At 37.9% G+C, this 14,614-nt stretch overlaps 1 long non-coding RNA gene across 3 annotated transcripts in view; it reads right to left on the reverse strand.

Annotated features, from left to right (window-relative positions):
* The window catches only part of LOC146758851 (uncharacterized), a 206,276-nt gene that overhangs the window by 22,653 nt on the left and 169,009 nt on the right, over positions 1–14,614 (reverse strand). For 2 of the 3 annotated variants that reach the window (XR_014933228.1, XR_014933230.1), the window contains one exon: positions 9,853–9,912. This is a non-coding gene — a long non-coding RNA (uncharacterized LOC146758851). Of the gene's footprint in view, positions 1–8,595; positions 8,683–9,852; positions 9,913–14,614 lie in introns of those variants that run through there. The other variant, XR_014933229.1, reaches the window with a different exon arrangement.

Below are 14,614 nucleotides of genomic sequence, written 5' to 3' on the forward strand. Positions count from 1 at the left end.
GAATCATCACCTTCCCTACAAGAAATGTGGGCTGCAAGGTAGGGCAGCTTCTCAACTGAGGAACTACTTAACTAGAGCAAATCTTTGCCAATTGCATGGTTTCTGCACAAGATAATCCCCATTAGCTCAAACGATGCATCTAACAGTGCTACTCAAAATAATTTGGCAAAAACTTCAGAATTTATACAACTGATCTTGGATTTATTAAGACCAGCAACACTACACATAGTATGCTCTTTTACCCAGTTCACAGGTATCAGAATAGCTATGGTCACCAAAAGACCGAAAGGCCTAATGTGCAGCTATTGCTATCCCAGCATTTTCTTCTAACATGTTGGATTACTCATTTCTGCCCATATTACTTCTAGGGAACATATTTATCTGGCACCAAGTCAGGGACTGCTAGAATTAAGTACTGTGAAATAAAATGCATTGTACAAAAAGTATAAACTAAAGTTAAACATATTCTCTAAGAATTTCTAATTTTGTATGAATTGCTGTGACCTTCCACATAGCAGTGGTAACACAACAACTGTTCTATGTTGCACAAGAACTATTACTACATGTCTCCATGTAACACATTACACCAATCTAAATATTTGATATAATATTTTACAGTTTGGGGTTTAACATTAGTTTCAAATTCCCTGAACTAATAACTGAATCTTTAAAACTCACAAAACAAAACAGTTACCCAAGTGGAAAACATCTTAAAAGCTCTCTGTAGTTGGGAATAAAGCTTTATTAAATACAACTGTTCTGACACGATGAATGTACTTACCATAATACCTATGGGCTTACACTATTACTACTCTCTTGAACAATTCCCTAAGTGGAAATATATAATTTAGCACACCAAGGTCTCTCAAAACATACTGTCTTACAAGTTTGTCAGTGCCTATCTAAGTTCATAGGGGGAAAGTGCCTCTGCCTTGAACAAAACAATGTAATTGAATTTAGAAGGTTTGTTAAGTAGTTTATATAAATACTCTGAAGACATGAAGTCTAGTGTCTGGAAAAATCCATTATTGACTTCTAAACATCATGCAAAGCATTACAAACTCAGCACCCTCAGCAAACAGAGCAGAAAGGCTTAGTAGAAAGTAATGGGGAGAACTGGACAGTTTCCTAACAAATTTCAATTAAGGTTCTTCAGCTCACACTATCTGCATTAGCATATCAGGAAACTTTACCAGAACAATTTCAAGAATGGAAAAAAAAAAATAAAAATACATACATATATATAGGAGGGAAGATATATGGGAACGGAAGCTCAACTCCACCTTAGCTGGGGAAGAGGGGAGATATTTAATATGGGCAAGTAACATAAGTGTGTGTCATGCTTAAAATAAAAAACAGTTTCTTACAGTACCATATATATTCCTTTTCTATTTCAAAATACAGTGGCTCAACTAAATAACCAGACTAAAAAGCTTTAGGCTCTGGTATTTCTTTTGCATCCCTTGCAATGTAAAAAGGTCTTATTTTAAAAGAAAATGTCCCAAGTGCCTCTCAATCATTGAAGGAGAAAAGAGACACAATTCATTCAGTGAAGCCTGTTAAACAATCTACACCACAGGTGAGGTTTGCTTTATTTATTTATTTCCCCCTCCGTCATGCTGGCAAACATAGGCAATGCCTCCTGCTAAACCAAAGAGTAGATGTGTTTGCCTGTTGCGCTGCCTGCACAGGCACCTTACAGAGGCCTCTGTCACCTGCTTCTCATGGGAGCTGTTACTAATTATTTGTTGTTAATAACTGCCTTTAGGGAAGCTAGGATCACAGATGGAAACAAGCACTGTTCCCACAGGTACCAGGCAGCAAGGCCCTGCCTGATTCTGTGTGCTTTAAAGCAGCTGCAGGCAAACTTGGGGCCAGCCACAACACAGCCGTAGCCTTGCTAAGGTTTGTCATGCTCTCCTTCTGCCTCTCTGCTGAGCTGGTCCTCACTGGAAGTTCTGAGGGTGGCAAGAGATCCAGAGCTGAATGGATTGTAGCATTTTAGCTGTTCTTTTGGGAGAAAGAGAAAATGTTTTTTTCACTGTCTAATGCAACCATGGCAAATATTTCCCTTAATTTGCTTCTTTCCAGAAGCATCCCCATGCACCATCCAGCAAACACAACAGTAGAATTTACCAAATACTTCTTTGCATTTCTATTTCATGCTGTTCAAGTGTTACTGATTTGGAATCAAGGTCAAAAACAGCCAAGGATAGTAAAGGAGTATCCTCCATCTGTCTAACAGAGCCACACCATCTCTATACACTCCCCTTCTTACAGAAGAAGGGCCTTGAGCTTGCAGCAGCAATTCTGGGTCCATTTAAGGGCTGGGAAGGGACCTCCCTCATGCAGGACAGATTGTGGAAGCGTGCTTATCTTGGATGAACAAGTTCACTGCTCCAAGATGCTAAGCTAACACACATGCAGTCTGGTTAAACCACACTTAAATCTTGTCTGCCTTTTTTCACCATCTGTGACAAGGTTTTTCTCTTTGAAACTATTTAGAGAAGTTGACCTTTTGTGCTTACGTGCATTTCCTCTGTTAAGTCTTCAGACTCATCATCCTGCCATGTCACTGCCTATTTTTAAACATCATCCTCAGGAAAGCAATCTCAAAAGAAGATCCTTTAGATCTGTACAACAATTTGTCTTCCACAATAAAATGAAAAGACAGAAACTTGTAAACTCTCTTTTACGCAGAACTTAGTAGAGTCAAATATACTGAAATATGTTGTTTAACGGCTTTTAAAGGAGTCCTATTTTGAGGGCTGGAAAAAAAGAACTGCAAAGTTTGCAAACATCTGGTGCTAATCTAATACCTACTCCAATCTAAGAAGACTGATTAAACACTGCAGCAACAGGTGATATAAACACTAGTAAGTCAATTTTAATAAGAGGTCAACACCTTCAGCTCCTCATTTTTCTTTCCTTAAGTACTAATAAATTCCTCTCAACAGGTGTGAGGCCAGGATGTATAATTACACTGTTCACATGCAAAGGTCTAGTTGTTTTCTGTTCAAGATTTCCTTTTAAAAAAAAAAAAAAAAAAAAAGCTTCCAATGGAAGAAACATCATCTCTGGCCTCCTTTACTATTCTTTTTTCACGTCTGTTTTTCTGGTCACAACCACTTATGGGCATCAGAACGGAAAACTAATGCACAGTGCTCAGTACTTCTCCAGGAATAAAGAGTGAGACCACTCTGCAGTCAGCTCTCTTCAGAACAGTTACTTATGTTCCAGGGTGTGATTTTCATGTACTGTATATTTAATTTTTTTTTATTTTTACATTTTTTGGCATTTTTTTTTATCCTTTCCAATGTTTTGTAATGCTTTCTAAAGCTTTGTAAAGTTGAGACAAACTTTTCAGAGCACCTGAAATGAAAATGTCATTTCAGAACTGTGTTCTGGCTTGAGGGCAATCCAGGTGAAGGAGGACAAAGATGCTCTGGATAAAATGAGATCTTTGGGATGAGCTACTCCCTATCTCTCTTACTGTCTGCTCTCAGATTCCTATGCCTCTTAACTGTGTATGAGAGCTTTTCGTAGCCTGCCACATTGGTTATTTGTGCAAGAATCCCACGGGGCTATTAGTTGTGGAAAAGATGAAGTAAACCAAAGAATATTGTGGAGAAAAATCCAGAAAAAGAAAACACTGAATCAATAAGGAAAAATGTTGTCCTCCAATGCACTGTGTATGGCTTAGAAAGTCCAAAACAGAAGCAAATAAACCACATTATTACTCTACAGGGACAAAAGTCTGAATAACTCCTTATTCCAGCTTGGCAACACTGAACACAGCTGTGGGTGGGGGCAGTTCTGCAAGCAGAGGAAAACTAACGAAACACATTTTACAGCAAATCAGGAAAGCACAGAATGAATTTGGGCTCCCAGAGGTTCACACTGGAAGAATACAGGGCAGTCTTGAGTAAGGGGTAACCCGTAGATGTAGCGCAATGAGGATGCCCCTGGAACAAGCAGCCTCTCAAAGGGAAACTATTCCTATCCTCCTCCATCACTGCTGCAACACAACCAGTCAAAACAGCAGAGAGGAAAAAAATAAACAAAATGGTATTATATTCCACTAATAGAAAGAGAAAGGTTTTGAAAGGTTTGTCCTCATCCCCTGAGCAGGCAGCATCTCTTCTGTAGTGCCAGATGGCATTACTCTCCGACTCTATGTTGGTTCATCATCTCCGTCTCTCACCTGCATTTGGTCAAGACTGTTCTGAAAAAATTGGACTGCATAAATACCCAGTGCACTCCTCCAGCCTGCACTGCTACCCACAACCTGCACAGCTTCAACTACGCCTCTGCTCTTCCCCAAACTTCAAGGGCTGTTGTTAACCAAAATGTATGCCAAGAACTCTTCTACCTGATGCCTTCACATCAGGAGCTTCACCCACAGAGTTCAGGACTAAGTTGGATTGCTTAGGAAAAACTTTGTGCTTTCAAGCATCACTATTTAAAAAGTGATGCTCCTGTTCTAAAAGATCTCTCTAACTCAGAAACACCCACTCTCTAAAAATTCCTCTGGATACAGTACTATATTCCTTTAGCACAGCTGGATGTCTGCTTTCTGACCAGAAAATCTTTTTAGTTCTGAGCACCTATAGTAACTACTTGCTCTTGTGCTACACAGTTCTTTGTTTATTTATTATGAATAATTACAGTGGATACTCTCAGGAGGAAGAGTCTGTATTTTCAAGGTGAATTTTAAGAACATTTATTTTTTATACAAGACCAACAAAGCAATCTTCATTCAACCCAGTCTCACTAAAAGCTTGGTATGTTTGTAAATGCCTGTTTAGAAGGACAACGTAAGGTAAATGTGTCCAAAATGAAGATAAAAATATTTTCACCTGGCAAAGAGTTGCATTAAACTCCAACTCCTAAAACAAATACAGGGTCCAATAAAAATCTGATTGGCATTTCTTTTTCCCAATTCCTTCTTAACACTTGTGGCCTCAAAGCAACAGCTTTTCCTCCATTTCATGACATGGATTTCAAAAGCTATTCCTAATACAGAACCTTCAAGTTTCCAATTCCAACTCCCCCCCACGCAACTTTATTGCTATAATGGGATTAGTATTGATATGCTTGCTCCTTTGAGTTTATGCATTATTTTTTCTTCATCTACATTTTCTTATGTGTCAGAAGAAAAACAGTCACATACATAACTTCTCAAATATTGCAGCAAGGATTTTACTCACACCCCCATCTCATGACCAGAAGGAAGGAGATCTCCATCAGGGAGGGCTACCCCTATGTACCATTACAAAATCCAACTCAACTCTTAATGATGTGCAGGCAGTCTAGGAAGGATTGAATGAGACTCAAACTGAGGTAGCATCCACGCCTGTGTGCCTGCAGATCACTAGCAAAGAAAGAAAATTTTAGTCATTACTCTTTCATAAAGTAATACTAGGCCTCCTATAAACTGAAAAACTGATGCATATTTCTAATGCAGTTTCAAAAAGCAAATCATTATGTGTATCATTTTGTGTAAACACAGTCATCAAGGGAATTTGGAATAAATTTATACTAACATTTTAATAAGTTCCATAAGAAAGATGCTCATCACATAAAAATAATGAATGATGGAATTAAAGAACTACTGAAAATTGCTAATGTATTTAATTATCTCAACATCTATATTTATATATGATAAATTTGTATAGTATTGTGAGTGCAGTTCCAAGTCTCTGAGCAGGGACTGCACTTTAAAAAGCTACAGACACAAAACCAGAGCTTGCCTTGTCTGCAGGCAAATGGGAAGGTTGCTAACCATTTGTGTGAGGGCACCTGAAGACCTGCCTTTCATCCAGATATTCAGTTAATCAATCAGCAGAGTCAGAACCAAAGAGAAAACCAGTACTATGTAGAAAATAAGGAGGATGCAGGGGGAAAAAAAGCTGTAAGGTATAATAAACCTTGTCTTTTTTCTCCAACCGAGAACCACACCTAAGTAACATTCCTATTAAGCTACTCACTTAGACTAACAGGTACCCAGTTCAACAGCGCATATACAAAAGTACAGGCAAATAAGTTTAACTCAACCCATGCCATACTCCCAGCAACCTCTGTTCAATCATCTTTCTGCACTGAAAGCTCTGAAGTACAGAAAGATATTTCTGACCTTTGTGTTTACCAAATGATTGTCATTCTCATCTCTTCATCCTAAGCAGGACTGCTCTATCTTGCAGCAAACAGTGACAGGGAAAATGCATGGAAAGCACAGGAACCAAGCATAGAGCCTTGCTGGGAGCAACACACTGCACATAAGCATTTGTCCCATAGCAGGATCCCCATCCTATAAAAAGAGGCAAAATCTCCCTTAAAAAAAAAAAAAAATCACTATCCCAAGAGCAATTCATTGTATTTCTTCAGAAATATATTCACAATCATAAAACTCCCATGACTGCTGAATTTTTAATCTGGCAAGCATAAACAAATGGCTAAACCTCAAGATTTCCAATTGGAAAAATTGCCAGAAATAAAAAACTGACACTTCTAAAGAAATACAACCCTTTGAAAAGATTTTATCCTAGAGGCCTCCGTTGTTTATTAAGGTTATCATAGAATGGCTTGGGTTAGAAGAGACCCCAGATCTTCTAGTTCCAAATCCCTGCCCTGTGCTGGTTGCTCCCCACCAGCTCAGGCTGCCCAGAACCCCATTCTACCTAGCCTCAAGCACCTCCAGGGACGGGAAACCCACAGCTTCTCTGGGTAGCTGTTCAAGGACCTCACTGGCCTCCCTAGAGAGAACCTCCTCATTTAAATCTCTTTAGCTATGGTCCTCTCCTGGCTGATTTCACTGCCAGTTGAGCATCAATCCTTGTTTTAAGCACCTAGCTGCAGGAAAGTGGCCAAAACTAGAGCCTCCAACAGAACTTTTGCTAGTTTTTACAGGCACAACAGGCAGAGTGAACAAAGGCAAGAAAAATCTGCAAACAGAAATCATGAGCAGAAATATCAGAGATAAGGCTGTATAAGGGTCCTATTTATAACTGACCATATGGCAACTGATTTCCTGGTGCTCACACAGTGCAACTCCATGACTCCAGCCCCCTGTGCTCCTTCCCACCTCACTCTTTTGCCAGGTTTATTTATACTTTTTCTCAGCTCTAAAGGCAAATCAAGTTAATTGGCTATTACATGAGATTAAACAAAATGACTAAAGGAATCAAGAAAGAATATAACGCTCTGATTCACTGTGCATCATTCTCTATGGGAATTGTGTAACAACATGATAGTTTTTCCGGCACAAAGCAAGGAAGGCATATTTCTGCTGAATTCAGAATGGACTGACAGTAAAGGTTTATACCCGTGTAACTATTCAAATGCTTATTCTCAAAGTTTCGCACAACTTTCCATCAAACTGGCATTTCAATTTTAGATATACTTAGCACACCCAAAACTAAACAATCATCTTAAATGCCTGCCAATTTTGCAATCACATGATGAAAGAATAAATTATTATTTTTATTGAACACTCCGCAATATTAGTCCTTTTGGAATAGAGATAAGAAATTAAAGAGCCAAAAAGGCCTTTCCAGTCAGTGATCTAAGATGAAGAGATGCCTGGGGGAAAAGAGACAAATTTGGAGTGTAGGAAATGAAAAACAATTACAAGAATTAAAATAATTGTATTTTCCATGAGGGGAAAATAGAGATATAGGATAAATTACTAAGATGGGTTTCTAGAACAAACAGTGCAGCACTCAAAATGGTAATAATGGAGTTTCAAGTAGAGCTATGAGAAAATCTGCTTAGTGAGCATAAACACAACTTAAAAAAATTCTAATCACAAATGGGGTGAACCTAGGGAGAGATTAATTAAGACTAGCAGAAACAAAAGGCAAAGGGCAAGGCCCACTTCAGCAGTTCCCTCCACCTTCTCAGATTTCAAGCAACTGTAAACAAAAGAAGACTGCAAGAGACAGTGAGCACTAAAAGAGGAGAAGGTAACGCTGTCTTGTTCCCTTGTCCCATGCTTAACTGTCTTCCAAAAAATATTAAATGATGTGATTAGCATGGGGCACCTGTGCATGCCAACATTTTTATGAGCTACAATTCCTTTGAAAAGGTGGTATTTATTCATTACTCAGTAAGAAAATGATAATTTTGTCACATAAAATTCATTGTTAATCAAGTGGCACAGAATGGATTGGACCAAGTAGTATATTCCCCCATTTTCTCTAGTGGGAGAGTTCATACTAATTTTTAATTCTCTAAACACTAAAAATAAGCTGAGAATCAAAGAACAGCATCCTACAGCGTACAGTCCTAGTGCTTAAGCTGGTTTCCTTCAAAACTCCAATCCATTTAGCTGCAGATCAAAAGTATGTGCTACTCCTGTCTTTTCATCATATACAGTAGGAATCCCTTAGAGATTTAGGGAGGGGGGGAAATTGAGAGAGATTCATCAGTGTCTAATTCAGATTTTTCTCTTTCTCTGCTTGGCCTTGCCTGCTTTTATGAAGTAGGATGCTATACAACTACATAGCAGATTTCATCCATGTATAATATCTCAGTTGCTTCTGTACAAGGATATATATCAGAAAAATCAGAAATTTCACTTACAGCAGTACTTACAGTAGTATCTATGACTTAGCTGGTTCTAGGAGCCTATTCTCATCACTACACACATTTGAGGGGGTGTTACTTCCAACCTACAGACTCCTGGGGAGCACAAGCACAGCCAGTTTCTCCATCAGCACAGGCTGCCAGAGACCATTGCACATGTCACCTTTGTTTCAATTACTATTTATGTCACTGCAAGTTTCTTCATCGTTTCTTAGACCTTCACTGCAAGATTACTATCAAAATTAAGGAGATCAGAAGAATTAGTTGATAGCTTATTCATCATGGCTCCAGCATTGTCAACTTCAGCTTTTCCATCATCAGTTTATAATTTAAGCTCTAGTACTCACTTTAAAAATTATACATGTATGAGTCCAAAACAAGTCAGCATACAATACCAAGGAATTTAAGTTATATTTATTTATACTTCAAGATTTGAAAGCCACTTATATTATTTGAGGAGAACAAGTTCATTTATCTCTTACCAACACAGGACAAAACAACAGGATAGATTGCCTTGATCTGCAGTAGCAAAGCAGGGATCATAAACAGAAGGCTATACTGTCCTTCTCCAGTCTTAAGATGAATTGCATTTTCATAAAGATTTTTATGCTCCATTCACCTTATATCCCTTTGCCTTAGCTCCTCATTCTGAGTTTTAATAAATGACTCATTATCTCAGACCTGCCAGCTTTCTTCTGGTTCATAATATTTAATGCAGTATAAGAGAGTCTCCACTAGCCAACTTGATTAGTCATAGCCTCATCTTTGCTTACAGTGCTATTTTGTTTATTTTTAAAAGAGTCATCTTGACTGCATTCCCTGCTCTGTTTCATGCTGTGTTGGTTTGTGTTGGAAATCCTGAACAAGGCATGTTTTATTTCTATTAATTCTGGAATGACCTAGCTTTAACCAAATGCTGCAAGCACTGAGATTTACACTTTATTTGAACTGCACTAACAACTCCAAGCCAGCTGTACTAACTCACTGAGGCATCTCTTACTGTAAAGCATATCTTCAAGAGCACAGACCCATTACACCACTACATACAGGAATACAGTAAGAGAAGTTCTACTGCCCTCTAACACTCCAGATTTCCGCTTTCACATGATCTACAACACATCACATTCCCTGAGAATTCCTGAATTATCATAAAAAAGCATGCTTTCTAAGATTCTCTTCTTTCTATGTACTCCCATACTGACTTCAGATTGCTTTAAAAAGAAAAACCTTTTTTTCCTTTCTTAAAAAGGGCTGTTTTGAGCTTACCTGAAAATTTCATCCACATGTTAGATGCTCAGTCTCTTCTCACAGATATTGCTGAATATACTAACAAAGACAAAAACATAACAAACATTAAGCTGGAATATCCTATATCACTGTCACATATCAGCACATCGTAATCCACCTGCTATTTATCTAGCCAGCACATCCACTCTGTATTTTAACACTTCTGACTAAAAACAGTAAGAATAGAAGATCCCACAGCTTTATTACATTCCTCATATAGCTAAGTGTAACATCCCCAAAAGTAGTTTCACCTGTTTTAATTGCTTGTTAGTTGAGCCAACCTGCCTACACTTGCAAGAATATTTTTGTTGTAATTAAGATAGACATGGTTACTTAATGCTGAAAGAAGTAATTACCCTACCACCTTCATTTACAGAATGTGCTGTCTCCTCAGTAATAATAAACCAGAGAGATTTGTTCATCATTAACCTAAAAAGACTATTCACAGAAAAAGGCCCATTTGTAATCTGATGAATGTTGGGTCAAATTAGAAAGTCTTGTGAAGAATCAACTGAGTTAACAAAGGTTTTATTTTTCTTACTACTTCCTACTCTCAATTCTTTTTTTTTTTTTCCTTTGTACCTGAATACAGTGCCTTTAAAAATTAATTTTATCTTGTTTTTCCCTCTCCAAAAGATACTGTGTCTCACTGAAATTCTTGAGGATGTAGTTATGAGTCAGCCATGATGAAATTTGGACCTAATTGAGTTTAACAATTAGGATTAAATCCTGGTCTCAATGAATTTAATGGCAGGGGTCTTCACCTCAGTTGATTCAGAATCCCACCCTAGGTCGTATGGCAGAATTCTACCCTCTGTTTGAGGAGAAAATGAATTAACTGTCACATGCTAGACAGATGAACATAAAGCAAATTAATCTGTAACCAGAAAATAAGCCACAGGGAACATCACCATCGCACACAGCTCCATACATCAAGAGACCTTCTGTTCAGTATTAGAGCTACGAAGGTGCCTCTTTCTCCTTCCAGTTCCACAGCCTGGAAGCCTTCTTTGAACCAGCTTCAGGAGGCATCTCTGCTGCCAGCTCCTTTTCCATGAAGCAAATCCAACTGCAACATCTCCTTGATTCTTGATTAATTAGTGGGCTGTCCTGCACACTCGCAATGTATGTTCCATGCAGAAGAGGGCTCTGGCCCTGGTCCAACCCAAAGTGTAGGAAGCCGAGTGAAAAATTCTCACCAGTAATAAAAACATTTAGGGTAATGGAGCTTTGCAAAAAAGGAAAACATTTCATTTGCACTTTACATTTTTCTTCCAAACAGATGGATGTTCTGAATGTGAATAAATACTAGAATGGGTTGAAAAATGAGCATATTTTACTAAGAGTTTTTTAAAAGTTTTGCTCCTTTCTAAGTGAAATGAATGTGTCAAACTTTGTCAGTCTACCTTGGACATCATTGCAAAATGGCTGTAAAGAGCTGAATCTCATGTCTCTGAGTAGTCCATACTGGAATAGCTTACCACATTAACTATTTCCAATACTAGTAAAAAAGATGAAAATCACACTAAACCTGTATGCTGCTTTGATAAAGCAATAAACTTTTAAGAGTAAGGTCAATATGTTAAAAACAGTACTTATTTAGGGGTGTTCAAACAGTGAAAATGAGAGCTTGACTGGCCTTAAAATAACACAATCAATTAAATAGGAAGGTTCAGCAAAGTTGCAGAGGAGGCAGTGCTTAGTAAGGCTGTGTTTTGCTTGTTTCTCATGTCTATTTCCTCTCTCCTTTCTGTGTACATCAAAGCTTGATCTATAACAAGTATTATTTAAATAGATGAAATTCTGATCTCTTAACATTCCTGCAAACTAAGGAAAATAAACACAGGAGCAGGGATGTTATGATGACAACTCCTACACTCATTAAATTCTCTCAGGAAAGTATGAAGTGTAATCAGACAAACAGACTAAAGAAAATGCGCAAAACCAGACAGTGACTACCAGAAAAATGGTACAGCAATAGACTGTGAAATTGATCAGCATTGATGGGACAGCCCGTTCTGCCCAGAGGCAAAGATGTGTGTTTCTCCATTGCTGAGTCACCAGATGTTTCACCCCCAGCTGCTACACAGATCTGTCCCTCAGTGAGAGTGAAAGGCAAGATAAGGCTTTGGTCAGGAGAAGCATGTTGTGCCCACACCATGGGCGGTTTGCAGAGACCCAGCATCATCCCTTGGTAGCCAGCTCCAGAGGACCCCAAACCAGCAGTTTCTTCATGCCTCTCAGGGTAACATGAAGAGCTCAGGCTGTGGGGCTCTTGTTCACATTTAGTATGTCCATTTTCCCTTTTCTTTCTCTTTTCATTCTTTTATTATATTTTTTTTAATAATGACATAATTTTTTAAGACTGGAGGCACATTCAAATACTGTCAGAAAAAGGAAAGGTTTTGATTACAGTTAGTTATCTGGCACTATCTATTTAGAAATGTCTGAACAAATAACTCCAATGTCAGATGCTCAAGTACTGGCAGCATAAAGAAATACGATTAGATCTGGCTACCCAGATGTCCCAACATTGAGAATAATATTTTTAAGCACGAACTCATGTACTGCTGCTGTCATGTAGTTCAACAGGCTTATTTTGTTCTCATGGGCTATGAATTGTAATAAAACTGAACCAGATTAATAGTTATAACTGGCCTCTCTTCTGTCATACATTAATTCAATGGAAAACAAGTGTCTTTAAGGGTACAGAAAGCCTTCTTCCCTTCCATGTGCTGGACTTCAAGGTGCCCTTGAAGGAATATCCAGAAATAAGGCCTCCTTATCTCTGCTTCTTTATTCTACTTTGAGTGCACAGTACCAACTGCTATATCGCTCTTTCTAATTATATTTATATGGAAATATATATACTTAATATATAAATATATAAATTTATTAATTTATTCATATTATCTATTTCAACAAATTTCACATGCTATCAATCTTTCTCACTTCAAGGACCACTGAGACAGCAGTGATTCCTATCATAGAGCATTGTCTTCTTAACAGCTATTTGTATGTTGGAGGATTGATTCAGATAAAGATCCACTTGATGGTTACATCGGTCTTGCTGGATCTATGAAATTCTCCCTTCACTTACAAAAGCAAGTGTTTGAATATAAGTAATAAAGCAGATTATAGCCTTTTCTTCTGATTTAAGTAAATAGCTTTATTTGAAACAGCACTTGAGGATATCTGTTTTTTTTCTTAGTAATTATCTTTATTATTATTATTATTAAAAGGAAAAACAAGTCTGAGACATGGAAGTAGATGTCCCATTTCACCTAAATATTCAGCTATTTAGAAAAAAGTTTCAGCTTTATGTGCAAATCAGAAATGAACACTGAGACAGAGGTTTTGACAATAGGTGAGTAAACTTTCCAATAAAAAGTTGCAGCCAGATTGCTTTCTCCTGGAAGGAATATGCAAAGGGCTGCTTTTGTTTTCTCTTTAAAACTGTTCACAGGGGTCTCATTATTTTCAGAGAGGTTTATGTAATTGTATTCACTCACATGATGTCAAAAATTGTTTTTTTTTTCTCTGTTTGTATTAAAAAAGGACAAGTAAATGTTTTAATCTTCTATTTTTTTTTGTCTTAATGTGTAGCAAGAAAGTTCAATTACAGCCTCTCTACTTATAAAAATCATACAAAGGCTTCAAAACTCAGCATGTTCTGGCAGTAAAGTGCAAACAATCTTGTGGTTACAAAGGCTACTTTACTGAGTCTCATTCCTTCTTCTCTCTCTCCCACCAGCTGAATAAATGAGAGACATATTTAGCAGCTTCAGTAGAAACTATTTTCTCATGCTCCCACTAACAAATCAGGGCACGAATGGCAGTAAGTCACAGGGTAGAAGCAAAGGACACAGAGAAAGGACTAAATCAGAATTGATAAGGCTGAATAAATAGGATAAAAGTAAAAACAAAAAATGAAAAAACACAATTCCAAACCCTAAATTCAGGCAGCAGATGAAATCTGAGCAGACAATGGTAGAACATCCAAAATATTAAGGCATTACATACTTTTACAATCATGTTTTCCTTCAGAATCATATTAGAGGTACAGAAAGCGATAGTAATAATATATCCTTTAAAATTAGCTTTTTTTTTCCATCATTCCAGATTCCTTATCCAGTACATGATGCCATAATGAAGAGAGAATATGAGCAAAACAAAAAAAAAACAAAAAACAAACAAACAAAGCAAAACAAAACAAAAACAAGGTACAATACTCAGGCACTGCCTTGGTTAGAAGAGCACTGCTCACAATAAGCAAAAGTAACTACAATCTCAGAGTATGGCGGTGTATTTCTCATGCTTTGGTTCAGATTCACATCTAAAGGAGACTAACCCTTTGCCAAGCACCTCCAAGTGAAAGACCACATCTGGAGGGGGACTAGATATCCCCATCCCTGAAGCTCTCAGCAAGTCCTGGAGTGACTGCTGCAGGGAGAGCCATTTCTGGAAGTCATTGGTCAACTTCCTATCAAACAGCTTTACACATTTGCAGGAATAAAAAGTCAGTCAAAACTAACATCACCCCCATGGCAGCCCCCAGCAACTGCTCTCCAGATGGATGCTGCTCTTTGCTGTGTGGCCCAAGGAGCCTTCACATCCCCTCCCCAGCAGCAGATTGCTTTCTGATACTTGCTCCTTCTGATGATAAAGCAAACGACATCTGACATGTTTTGAAAATAGAGTGACTAAAGATTTTCCCCCAACAGTACATTTAAATATACAC

This window comes from Coturnix japonica, chromosome 12 (genome assembly GCF_054131305.1).
Source record: "Coturnix japonica strain WE chromosome 12, WE-NBRP24, whole genome shotgun sequence".
NCBI classification, from domain to species: Eukaryota; Metazoa; Chordata; class Aves; order Galliformes; family Phasianidae; genus Coturnix; species Coturnix japonica.